The sequence below is a fragment of the Halyomorpha halys genome, unplaced genomic scaffold, assembly GCF_000696795.3.
Source record: "Halyomorpha halys isolate HHAL.00 unplaced genomic scaffold, Hhal_1.1 Scaffold236.1, whole genome shotgun sequence".
NCBI classification, from domain to species: Eukaryota; Metazoa; Arthropoda; class Insecta; order Hemiptera; family Pentatomidae; genus Halyomorpha; species Halyomorpha halys.
This window is the reverse complement of record NW_027115525.1, coordinates 505,062-519,331: the sequence shown is the minus strand read 5'-3', so window position 1 is coordinate 519,331 and position 14,270 is coordinate 505,062. Positions and strand designations below refer to the sequence as shown.

Here is a 14,270-nt window from a genome sequence, read left to right as displayed (position 1 = left end):
AATCAATTAAAATTTTGTACTATTCAATTACCAGTTATCAATTTTTTATCATTTATGATTTAATTCAATATTTTGTATAATTCTAAATTTGTTTGTATAATATTCCTTTTCAATTTTATGTTTCTCTAAATGTTGTTGTTATATCTTTTGTTCTATAGCCCTGATGAAGACCTGAAACTCAGGTCGAAACGTCGGCATTAAATAAATAAATATGGTTTTGTTTATTTACTTTGTTCTTTGCTGACCGCACCCCCCCGACAAACTTCTCCAATCATTAAAAAAAAAATAGTTGTTATTTTTTGCTTAGACGTTCCGTGATAAAGTTTCCCTACACCTACCCCCACTCCAGATTCTATAATTTAATATTTTTCTATCCATTGACTACAATAATAATTTTAAAAAATCTTTAACGTTATGCCCACGAAGGGTCCGGAGTGCAGTACTTCGTAAGTAATTACTATTAATAGACCAATAGATGTGCAAAGAAGTGATTTGGTCCGAATCATTCTCGACCGCCAGATTTTTCCCCAATTAAGAGTATCCACTTTATAGATGCTAGGTGAATGAAGTAGTGCTCCTGAACCCACAGGGTTGACTCACGACTACAGTAAAAGAATATGTAATTATCTGTCATAACCGGATTCCAACCCGGATCCTTGGATTTAGTAGCACAGTGCCTCATCACTGAGCTGACCAGTTCCATAATTATAGTTATTGAACAAAATTATGTTGAAATATTAATTTATTTATTTGAATTTTTTCTATTGATAATTAGAAATTAAATTAATTTTTTGTATACAAATAAAAGAGAAAATATTTATTTTAAAAAAATATATAAAATTTTTAAAACTGAAGGACAGAATGTCACCGTAACTTCCAAGAAAAGTACCACCGAAAATTCCAAAATAATGGAATTACTATTTCGTGATGGGTTTAAAAAATTATAAAATAATAAAGATCACATTATGAAACCAATAAATTACTATCAATATTTCCATGAAATTGTTGTCAACAACGCAAAACATTTTCTGTCCTTTTTCTCATTTAGTGAATTATCAATTTCTTTCACAGTTTATATTTTTCATTATTTATCTGTAATAAATTAATAAATATTTTTTATAAATAATAAACAAAAGTCAATTAATTTATATGAACAAAAATTAAATATAGAGGAAGCCTTGAATTGAAAATATGATATTTGATTCCTCAAATCGTCGCGGGTATTAAAGACGGTGCAATTGTATATTTTTATAATCTTCTGAGCTTATTTTTTTTTTAATAAAAGTAGAATTGATAACGCAAAGTGGAATTTTCCGAGAGCATTATAAAAGCCGTATTATTATAAAAGCCGTATTATTATAAAAGCCGTATTATTATAAAAGCGTAATTTATGTATTAGTAAAACTATTCTTTTTTGTGTTAGGCTGTTCAAAATACGTTTTTAACATGGTTTATTTTATATTTTATATGTTGATTTATAATAAATAAAGTAAAATAATATATAATGAATTAATAGCAATCAAAAGCTTTAAGAAAAATACATCATGATAAGAGTTTTATAATGAAGAAAGCAAGTATAAATGAAGTATCAAAATCAAAATGTTCAGCTTTCTTGTTGTTAAAAACAAGTTAATCTAAAATTTATAAATATTTATAAATTTTGCTCAAATTTGAATGAAACGTGAGACTTTTAAACTCATACAATTGTAACAGAAATATATGATTTTTTAATGAATTTTGTATATGATATTAATTTATAAATTACTTTTATTCTTATATAATTTAATTTATTGTTCTAGACTGGCTTGTTTATTAATTATAATAAAAAATATCCTCACAGTTTCAGTGTGTTATTCTCTTACAACGTTTCGGCAACTGCAACTGCAACGTTTCGGCCATTTTCAACAATATCATATTTATAATATTACAGCTACAACAATATTAAGTGGTTGCAGGATATGCTGCCTTCATCAAAAATATACCTTAGCCAATTAATTTATTTTATCCAATATTTCACTTATTCATATATCACTTATTACGTATTCAATTAGAATTATCTATTAAAGTGCAAATTATTATTATATAAAGTGATTGATAAGATTGTAAAATATAGTAAAAATTGAATATAATTATTATAATAAGTGAAATAGTATATACAAATAGGTTAATTGACTAAGGTTTATTTTTGACAAGGACAGAATAGCCTTAACACCTTTAATGAAATTTTTATAGTTGTGATATTATAAATAAGATATATATTGTTATTGATCTTTATTGTTATTGATCTTTATTGTTATTGATCTTTATTGTTATTGATATATATTGTTATTCATATACAACTTACTAGTCCATTGTATTATATATTTCATTCTTCTAGTACATTTCATTATGTTGATTAGAATTATTTTTTAGTATTTTAGAGACTACTTACATATCTTATCTTATACATATCTTTTCATTTCTATAATATTATAACTAAAATAACTATTATAACTATTATATTTCTACAAATCAATCAGTTTTAGCTAAGATTCCCCGCTAGAATGTAAGTTCATTCTCTCGTTGTCATAGTTCTTACATTATTCATTTCCCATTCTCCATATTCCTTCTTCTACTTTTTTCCTATTTTAAAAATACTGTTTTTAAATACGCTTTAATGTTTATCTAACAAAAAAAAAAAAATAATACTCGTACTGTTATTCATACATAAGCCACTGACCCATTGTATCATATATTTCATTTTCTGTCATATTGTTCAATTTGTAGTTTCAAACAATGTATTTCAGTTTTTTAGACGCCACTTACATATTTTATATTATACATATATTCTTACCTGTATAATATTAGATTTCATCTTTCATTCTTTTCAATCTGCTAATGTCTAATTCCATGGTTATCAATTAAGTATTTTGTATTATTTAATTCAATATTTTGAATAATTCCAAATCTGTTTGTATACTATTTCTTTTCAGTTTTGTGTTCCTTCAAATGATAGTTGTTATCTCTTTTGTTCTATAGGCCTGATAATGACCTGAAACTCAGGTCGAAACGTCGGCATCAATAAATAATGTTTTGTTTATTTATATTATTTTTGCTGACCACACCCCCCCGTCCATCTTCAATCAGTAATCTACGGTCAACTATCTATACCTCATCAATATTATATTTCATCCTTGTTATCAATCTACTATTATCTACTTCTATTGTTATTAATCAAGTATATTCTATTTAATTCATTGTTATATATACTTTTGAATTTATTTGTTTAGTATTTTCTTTTCTTTTTTTTGTTTTTCTGAATTATGGTTATCTCTTTTTTTTTTTTTTTTTTTTTTGCTGACCGCACTCCCCAACCATCTTCTCCATACATTAAACTATCAACACCTCATTATAAATAACATATTCTTAGAAATGGCCGCAACAGCCGAAAATTTATAAGAGAATAAACATGTTGAAAATAAATGAATATTTTTTATTATAAATAATTTTATATTAATATTCACCTAAATCTCCGAAAAAAATAAATCATTATGGTATGAACATTTTTTTTTTAAATTATAATAAATACTTCCTTAAGTTGTAAACATGAAATATATTTTAATAATATGACTGGACTGTAAAGTGTTCAAGACGTAAGAAACGTCACAGATATGTTGAATATACATTTATAACATATAACTGTTATAAATATGTTTATTATTATATTAACAAATTGTAAGTATAATGGTTTCCAAATGGATTTTCCCAATTATTTGGATTGGTATGTATTAACTAAAATGAATTCCACTCAAAACAAACAACCGAAATAATGTTTTTTTTTATAATTAAAATAATATTGTTAAGTAAGAATAGCCAGATCATGTGCCAACAAAATTGTAGTTTTAACAGAACAAGAAATTCCTACTGAATCCCTCATTCCATATTGAAGTATACCCAAGACTTGCTGTACCTGTATCAAATTTTTAAACAAATATATTTTCAATTGAGAATGACACAAATAAATACAAATCCGTTAAACACGAACAAAAAAAACTTTATATTTATATAAATATTTCCAAATACTTAAAGTTACTGACCTTTAAATAATGAAACTTTAATAAATAAATTTAATGTAATTTTATTAATATTATATTTAAATAATAGTTTTGTTACTAGATTATAATGAGATCAAAGAATTTTTTCCAAAAAAAAAAAAAAAAACCTTAATTTTAGGTTATTTCCCCCGGAGAGGTGTAGCCTAGATAATTTCGCTAATATTAGGAAATAAATATAGACATTTATGTGTTCTTAGTATTTCATCTGTTTTGTTTATACTTTTGTCTACCTTCCGTAACCCTTTGATCTTGTTATTGCCGCTTATTTATGTTACTCTCTTTTTTACCTCCCCAAATATACTCAATTCAGATTTGATTTGTCCTCCCAACAGTAAAATAGAGCGACTCACCAATACACTTCTAACGTGACATATGTTTTTTTCTCATTTGAACATTTTTCTCACCTGGACACCTCCTGCGTCACTTATTTAAATCACGAGGCAAGAAGATCTCAGACCTTTAACAAAGTCTGGATTCTTCAGTACCTGATAGAATGGCTACACTAATTAAACAACTCAGGCTTCACCGATTCCTGCACCAACTGGTTGACATTGTTGGATCTTATATCAGTGATCGGAACTTCTCAGTCTGGGTAAAACTGAAATTTCCACACCTAAGCCCGTCACTTGTGGGGTCCCCCAGGGTTCGGTCATTGCGCCAGTTTTATTCAATATCTATACACCCCACAAAGTCGAGATGAAATTTGACGAAGTCTAAATATCTGCGTATGCTGATGAAATATCCATTTACTTGGCTAGCATGAATACAGACAAGGCCATGGACCAGGATGCAGAAGAATCCCAACTTATCACTAACAAGCTACGAGACGCAAACATACAGATCAACCAACAAAAAACTGACGCCATCACATTCTCTTACAAGAAAACTCCTAACAGAGCACCGAAACTCAATGAACAGACAATAAAAACAAAGAGACATCTCTCACATACCTTACCATGAAACTGGAATCACACTTTTCATTCACCTTGTATGAGTGCGGTACAGAATACAGATCGACTAGGGAACATCATACCAACTCAAAAACCTTATCTACATACTCATGTACAAAGTAATACTTCGACCATCACTTCTACACGGTGCATCTCTACTTCATTTCCTATTCCTAACAGCCCTGAAATCACTACAACTATACCAGAAAGCACACTAGAGAAGGTCGCCAGAGAAACATTACTAAAAATACGTAACATGACGCACATTCATAAGGAACAACAACTAGGAATAGTGCGACAGCACATCACATCAATTTCTTTGACAGTCGCCCTCCTTTCTTCAATCCAATTTTCTGGTCAATCACCCCATCCTCTCTTCCTGCGAGGTGGCAGGGCAGGAAGGGCCCAGAAGAACCCATCAACATCACCCTTTAACACTATTACTATCTTCTTCTACCCCCCCCCTCCACATTTTTCGATTTCTGACTATTTTTTATTATCTAATAATTATCTTTCGTCTATAACTATTAATTGTATTATTTTGCTCTTCTTTGTTCAATCGTTACGAGGATGCCCCTCACCTCCAAATAATGCTAGTCCAATTTTCACGGAACGTACACAGGAAAATATCAGATAAGTATTGCACCGAATATCTTCAAATACCAACGGTAGAATCTAATCTGAGTTATGTAACCAAACGTAATGCAACTTATTAATTTAATTCTGTTTTTCTGTTTTAGAGGGTTTGGAAAAAAATCTACCATAAAAGAAATGCTCACGGGACACCTCTCAGGGAAAAAAAAGTAGGACACTTCTGCCGGGTTAACTGTAAAGTTTGTTTTAATAATTACCTTTTTATTTTGTATTAATAATACTCCTAGTACCAAAACTATTATCTAAATGAAAAAAAAATAAATAAAGCAATTAAAAATATGAAAATGGGCTTGGCTTGTTCTATTGAAATGATTAAACAATGCCCTATAAATCTTTGGCTTGGAACAACAACAATCTGAGTCTATTTTCAGAATTTTTTTAAAAATATTAAAACGTTATCTCTTAAGGATTAATCCATCACGCGCAAATCAATCCCAAAGAATCTTCATAATCTTTTTATTATACATTATTTACAACCCTCGTTGTGTGAATCACAGTTTGTTTTTCAAATATATTGCCTTAGTACCTGGAGTCAGGACATTAATTATTTTTGTTACAAGCCACAGATATTTATTAATTCATAATAATACCATAATTCGAGCACCTTTGTCCAGACTATTGCCAAGTAGCCTACTCATGAGGCCAACGGAAGAGGATCTGGAGCAGATGGTGAAAAGAAGAAGTAGGAAGACCGTGAAGCGTAGCATCCTGGATGAGACTCTTTTGGCTCAATCTGCCTTAATATATAAGTCTTCCAAGATAATATTTCCTAGTAAGATAATAGAGATTAAAATATTTTGATATCTATTGCTTGAAATATTCGTCATTATAAACAATTCGTCAGTATTATTATATTCAAAATACATTCCAGACCCACTTAGTAACGGACAAAACGCTGAGCAATAGAGTAGTGTTGAAGAGGAGCCTCCCATTGGCAGCGAATGAAGCCTTAATATGCCCAATACATTCTAAGCCTAGTAGATACCTATTCAGAGCATACAACATCGACATGTAGGTGTAGGAAGCCCAATATTAGCCTTGTCACTCCTTGATGTCGAAGCCCTCCCATATCCCAAGAAGTAGCTTTGTGAGGGGTTAGTTTGGAGATATTCAGTCAAACCCGGGAACACATACTGGTTCGCGATGTAAACCAAGAGAGAGGTGACCAGCTTATTTCAATTCTTCTTCAACTTGGACCCAAAATCTTTCTTGATCTGCAACTCTCCCAAAAATATAATAAGATATAATATATAGATATAAATATCTACGAAGCGTCGAAACTGCTTTAGGACAGTTTCTGTTGTAGCATCAGTGTTGCAGACCCTCAAGGTAAAGAGGGGAAAAGGTCTAAGAAAACTAGCTAAGAAACTGGTATGTTTGATAAAATGATCAAGCACGGGAGAGTCGTACTGCAATGAATCCCTGGCCACCGTAGCCTCCTGGAAACGGGAGGGAAGACCAGCTTGCCTTGGTGGGAGGAACTTGGGTCTGCTGTCACGACTGTGACCTCAGTCTCCATGAAATAAAAATGCTTAATAAAGCCACCATTAAGACCCCGGAGATGCTATCCACCATTTCACACGACGAGGCACAACGAAGTCCTTGGCACAACCGAATCAGAGAAGGTGAACATAGTGAGTTTTTTTTCCGAGCAAGGAGACTGAGGCCCTCTACAACTGAGGTGCAGAGAAAGTTTTATTGAAGTCGCAGGACCTCAGGGGTACCACGGAATTCCTTTTAAATCCTTTACTTGGCCATCTAAAGGAATCTAGTGGAAGAAGAAGAAGAATATCTGCTGGTATATATATATTTTTTTTTTGTTTTGATGACATTTCCATTCTCAGAGCTTAGTTGTTTTCAGCTCTTCTCTAATCATAACGATACCCACAATAAAAAGGGACCACTTTGATGTTATCCCACGCAACACTTTGATTTGGCTTGAACAGTGGGCTTCATTTATTTTGATACTATTTCTTGAGAGGAGAACTAAATGCACATTTTTAAAATCCGGTGACACCCTTTGACCAACATTGTCAAAGGCTAGAATGTCAGGACAGACCTACTAAACATTCATACTTCTTATTTTTGGCATCTTTTAATATGGCGTATTTAATTCGTGCGTTGACGTGAGTTTCCAGAAGGCCCTTCATAAAAAGGGTTTGTTTCCTATAATAGGTTACCTGATTTCTTAGTTCATGGTCCAGAACCTTTTCTATAGTTCAGGGCACAATGGAATAGATCGTGATAGACCTCCAGGAAGATATGTCATTAATATCATCTTTGGCTATGTTCACCTCTGTCGAAGTAGTTCTGGTACATTGACTACCTTCAGCATTACTTCCTTGGTAATTTTTCTAATATGTCCTATATAAAAAAAATTAACGTGTGAACCGAAACACCATCAGGTCTATGCGATGAAGTTGATTTTAACACTTTTTTAATGTTTTCGATTTATATTGAATTAGATTTGGCACTGAACCTGTTGGCTTCACAGATTTCCGGAGATTATCTCTCTCAAAGGGGCATTTTTAGTGATCCCCCATTTCTGCCAACTTTGATGGACATTGCTTAGAAGCATTGGCATTCATAATGGTTTGCACTACCTTTTTTATTGTTGCATCTTTATTTGTGTATTGTAATATTGGTACTGTGCAACCTCACATTGGTATTGCTCTTGCCAAACGCTCCGGTTTGCTTTACAGGCTTTCTACAAATTTGACATGTCCAACAACCTTGTCTTATCAACTTTATTTTTTTCTTATTTTATAAAATTTAACAGTAGGGTGTTGGGGGCTAGATAGTTCTAAATCCCATCAAATCATTTTTACCCTTTTCCATAAACCTTCCAACTGCCTTGCTGTCACCTTTAATAATGTTGATCTTACCACTGTCGAACAGATCCACTACCTTGGACTACAACTGGACAAACCACTAACCTGGAATCCTCACACAAGACTGAAAAGACAGGAAACTGCATGTCGATTTCGTCTATTATTGCACTTACTGGAAAAATGGTCTAACCTTCCAATTCATTACAAAAGATTGATTTACGTAACTGTAATAAGGCCAATCTAGACATACGAAGTTGAGCTTTGGGGCTCCACTAAACCTTTGAATTCCTCTGGTATCCAATCCTTACAATCTAAAATCCTTCGTAAAATCCTCAATGGTCCTTACTTTGTCACAAATAAAATTATACATAAGGACTTTAATGTTCCATATTTAACCGATCTAGCCCGAGCCAGATATTATTCCTTCCATTATAAGCTCCCAAACCCACTAGTTTCTAGCTTTGCTTCCTCTTTCATTCCTGAAAATCCTCCGAGCCGCCTGAAAAGAAGATGGCCATGGGACCTGCTAAAGTAAAACGTCATTAGAAGTGCTACCAATGGTTAGTTTCAGTAGACGCCTGCATCACTCCATTTTAACTGAGGTCAAATTTACTAATATAATGTACAGTTGTAAATAGGAATAAATAAAAAAAAAGTATCTTAAAAATGATTCACTACAATAAAAAAATCAATAAAATTAGTATAATAAATATTGTAATAGAATTTATTTGTTTTCTCCCTAGTCTCTTCTCAAGTGAAATCATTTCTTATTTCTTGTAGTAATAGACCAGGTTCCAAATGTTCCGACTTCATTTCTTCGAACTGGCAATGCTTGCAGAGAGGACGCTCAAAGACACCAATTTTGGACTTGTTTTAAATAAAATCGTGGTCAGTCTGCATTCTAAAACAGGCTACACTCTGTCTTCTTGGTGGGTTCCTTGGTCTCGGTTCCCCCAAATGGGTTTTTTATTAGTCCCTATAGTTTATTTGGTTTACTATACGGTAAGGAAATTGTTTGGTTGAGACTCCAGAGAACCTCTTTTATAAAGCGCCTCTGCTGTTTTGTTTCCATCAATTTGGTAGTGCGAAGAAACCCATTGCAGCACTACATGAGATCAGCAGTACCTGTTCCAAGATACTTCGGTACAACACCACTTCTAGATCGGTTGTACCATTATGAGTCTGAAAAAGTGCCTGAGAATCCACAGATATGACAATTTAGGAGTAATTTCTCTCAAGCTGGTTGAAGATTTCAAAATATCCATATGTTCCCACACCTGCATTATTTCTGGCACCTACAGCTATGCTATCCGTAAGTGCATCCATACATCTTGCGGGTACCAAAGATGCACAGTTTCTAAAAATATATCCTTCATGATAGCAGGTGGTGCGTGTTACTGGTCGAATTAAGTGGAGTTCTCGACCTCAATAAAATATGGGATTTCTCTAACTTTCGATGTTAAATTATGTCAAGTTGCTAGTCCTTCAGAAGCTGACTAGTATTTCTTCCAGTATGATACAGTCCCTCTATTCAGGCGTTCGTAGAACTTAATTATAGTTTCATCTCTTCTCTGTGGAAAAGGTCCGATCCCACTCTGGGCTTCCATAGCAGCAACGGGAAGAAGGTCTGATATCAGGATCTAAGTTCTTTGTTCTGGATTACCGTAAGCTTGGCCTGAGTACTAGCAGAACAACTAAAACTGCATCATTTAGTTTATTATACGGATTTCTATCTTGACATAAAAGTAGAAATCTTCCGGATTATTATCTGGAATTACATTGAAATCGCTATTTTCAGCTTTATCAGTAGAAATATATATTTCTTTATCAGTGTTTTAGTCTAAATTGTCTGGACTTTGTCTTACTCTAATATTATTAAGTATGTTTGAAAAATATTTTCGAAAATAAGGTATAATGAGAAACAAGACTATAATTACCACACTGGAGTTTTCAGTGAATAAACTTTCCTTACTTCCTTGAGTCAGTTCTGGGAAATTAACGTTGAGTGAATAAAAGTCCTTAGAATATCTAATAAAGTAGATCTATTTCTTGAAGACTGTTGTATATTACAAGGTTTTTATACCATAAGGAAAGAATTAAGTCCTGATGAAAATTCAAACAATAATTAAAATACACATAATCCGTAATCCTATATATCATATAAGACTGACGTTTCAAATTCATTTATAATCTTGTTTAAATATTATTGATATTCTGCTAACCACAGCCGACAAGATAACACCGATATAGATTGATAGATAATCTTGATTCATCATCGATCATTCTCGACCACGATCGATAAGATAATTCAGTGCGCATTTCTTAAAATTGTTCGGTTTGAACAGATCCTTCTTCAAACACGGCTTAGGGCAGAAGATGAACAATCTTAATCTTCGATCTTGTTGTCCTTTGTATTCGATATTACGGTCTTTGATTTCTGGTACTGTGGAGTAAGGACCTTCTTAGTCATTCTGGAGCTTATTCTATCTTCTATTCCTTCTGGCAGAATTTTAGAGGTATTTTGGCCTCTGCAACTCCCCTCCCCCCTCCCCCTCACCACTTAATTTATTTCGTGTCCTCATTCAGCCGCTTTCCAAGCGGATATCTTTAACCTGAAAGTTGATGGTTTAAAGCGTGTAGCTGATCACTTCGGTTATTTATGGGTATCTGATTGATAGACAAATTCTTAAGTACAACACTAACCCGGTATTTTCATGTACTGCGGATCGATAGGCCATCATAATAAGATTTTGTTCATCTCAGTCATTTTAATACTTATTGACAAACAACACTATTACAGGGGCTCTCTAACATTTTATTAAACTATCCATCCTATCATTCAACTGCTAATGTGGTAACACATCCCACGCTATACAGCTTCATGGATTCTCTAGGCCTAGTCACAGTACCTTTACTGGATGCACTCCTGTGCATCTCTGGCATAAATTCGCTACATCTTCTTGATAACCTAACCAATAAAACCTCTATTTCAACTTCTTTAATGACATCTCTATCCTGAAATGGCACCCTTTAGCCCCGACATGGATCTTGTCGAGTACCTCCTTTCTTATTGATTTTAGTAGGATAATCTGCATCTTCTTCTTCTCTTTCACACTCTCCCAGTTTCATAGTTTCAATAATTCTTTTTCTACGACCAGGAAATCCCAATGTAGTCAGTAATACTTGAGAGCTTGCTCTTTACCGAAATGTTATCCAACGCTCTTCATCCTTTAACCTTAAAATCGGTGCAATGTATTCATCCTCGAGCTGATATTCCCTAATATTAGAAAAGTCCATTTGCTCAATGGCAGTTTTTATGATCGTACCCACAACTACTTTCCTTTTGATTTGATTGCTTTACGGGCACACTGTTCCACAAAGTCTTATTAAATGAACATCGGGTTAGATATGCTTTCAGTCCAATCAGCCATCTGCTCCTCGGAATTCTTAAAATTCAAAAGATAAGTGAAGGTTGTACATAACACATGGGAATGTCTTCTGTAACCTTAAAGATTGCCTAGAAAGTGCCCAATTTGGAGAAGTATCCAATGACTCTTTCCCCCGCCACTTGTACGATCCTGAATTGGTACTTCAGGTGTCTTTCAATCCATCTAGCCCACTGCCCTTCAGTGTTCTTAAAATTCAAAATCGAAGACAATAATGTTCTACCCGAAGTAGGAAAGGTTGTCCAAACACTTTAAAATCTGTTCTCAGTTGTAATATTCCAATTTGGAAAGTGTCTTTTAGAAGTATCTGATGACTCCTAGTCTGGGAATGTCATGATTTATTTCCCAGGTTTTTGTTACCAAATAAATAGATTTGTGAACCCAAACACTGTGGTACAATCGTCCCGACGTACTCGAACATCATGTCCTCTAAAGACATTTATGAGTGTCCACGCTTACTTAATATAATGATTCGAAGAAACCTAGAAATAACTAAACTTATGCCGTACAAGGAAGAATGAGTACTGTTCAATAGTTATACATCAGTTCTCCACTGGAAAAGAGAAAATTAAGGGGAGTCACTTCCAATGGTGGAACTACACTATCTTTGGAACACATTCAGCAAAAACTCATTTTTCTGAGTTGTGCTACTATTCAAGCGATATTAACAAATAAGTTAATGTTTAACTGAGTCAAACGGCAGTATAAATAGTTATATAATACAGAGGCAGTGTGGTTTCTCATAGACTTTAATTTCTTTATATGAAATCAGAGAAGAGATTAGGACATATTTATTAACAATAAATGTATTAAAATTGGTATTTACAATAGGCCTCCTCCGAAAGATCTATTCAAATTGTCTCGAGATCTAGACTCTAAATGAGAATATGCCTCCCCTCTTGAATTTCGGTTATTTGTTTAAAATGTCAAGAGGTGGGGGGGGGGGAGATAGGGACTTGCAGGAGGGGGTTAAGGGTGTGTACCCTGTTAAGTCCCAAGTTTTCTAGAAATTTCTAAGTTCTAGTAAATAGAAATAAATAAAGTTCCAAGTCCAAGAAAGGCTCGCAGGCACTATATTATACAGCACGATGCACACAGAACATTAGAAGTGGCCCATCGTAATCCATAAGTCAAAGGAAAGATTTCTTTCTAAAAAGTCATGGCAATGTCAAGGGGTGTATATGTCACATAAGAAACTAGCAAGCCATATTAACAATAGGTTCCTTCTGTCCCAGCCTAAATGCTTACTCTCTGTTTTAACTGTTCATTTATATTTATCATTAGAATGCTATCAATGGGTTGTTTCTCTACACGCCATTATCATTATGTACAGTTGTAAATTTCAACAAAGATATATAAAATATATATATATATATATATAATATAATTAAGATTATGACATTTTCAAAGCAATGGGTACAAAGGATAACTAACAAACCTATTTGAAGATGGAGTCCTTGACGTAGAGCAGAGGTGCCTTGGACTACCAACGTGTGGTGTGCCTATATAAGACTCTTATCAAACCCGTGATGGCCTTCGAATCGGAATCCTGGATTCTTCCAAGAATTCAGGATCTAGCTGTTGCCAGGTTTGAACGCCTAATCTCAGTTGAATATATGGGAAGTTTTCTAATGATGGAGTTAGGGGACTGCGTACCGAGGCCGAGCTTTACAATAATTGTACTATTTTAAATCAATACTCTTCTACACACTAAATACATATATTTTATTTTATTTTTTTAATTTAACAATTTCATTACATTTGACAATTTTATTTAATTTAATTGACAATTTTACACTCTCTTCCCTTTCCAGTGATCTGTTACCCACGTTCGATCCGTTAAACAAATTTATTATTAGACAGCATACTGTTTAGAAACATTAAAAAATCAAAGACCAAAGACATAATAGTCACCGCAGTAGATCAGTTTATAAAAAGAAACAAATAAATTTGAAAAAAAATAAATATATAGATTCAGAAAAAAAATAATAAAAATTAGTTAAAAGAAATACTTCAATGAATAGATAAGTTAGAAGAAATAATTAATGAATAAATAACCTAAGGGAATACATAAGTTAATTCACAAATCGACAAGTCCAAAAACTAAAAGACAAAAAAAAAATAATAAAATAAAAAAGAACAGAGCATTAAAACTAAATAGCAACTAAAGGATACAATAAAACAAAATGATATAACAATAAGATAAAAATAAAGATCTAACTATATCTAATTAAATAAATATATAGATAATTTTATACGTACACACACACACACACACACACACACACACACACA

At 32.9% G+C, this 14,270-nt stretch overlaps 1 long non-coding RNA gene across 8 annotated transcripts in view; it reads right to left on the bottom strand.

The window, feature by feature from the left end:
* The window catches only part of LOC136797069 (uncharacterized), a 62,242-nt gene that overhangs the window by 14,118 nt on the left and 33,854 nt on the right, over window positions 1-14,270 (bottom strand). For 6 of the 8 annotated variants that reach the window (XR_010844879.1, XR_010844880.1, XR_010844872.1 and 3 more), the window contains one exon: window positions 6,303-6,467. The exons of 1 other annotated variant lie outside the window; for it this stretch is intronic. This is a non-coding gene — a long non-coding RNA (uncharacterized lncRNA). Of the gene's footprint in view, window positions 1-6,288; window positions 6,468-14,270 lie in introns of all 8 variants that reach the window. One more of the 8 variants, XR_010844877.1, reaches the window with a different exon arrangement.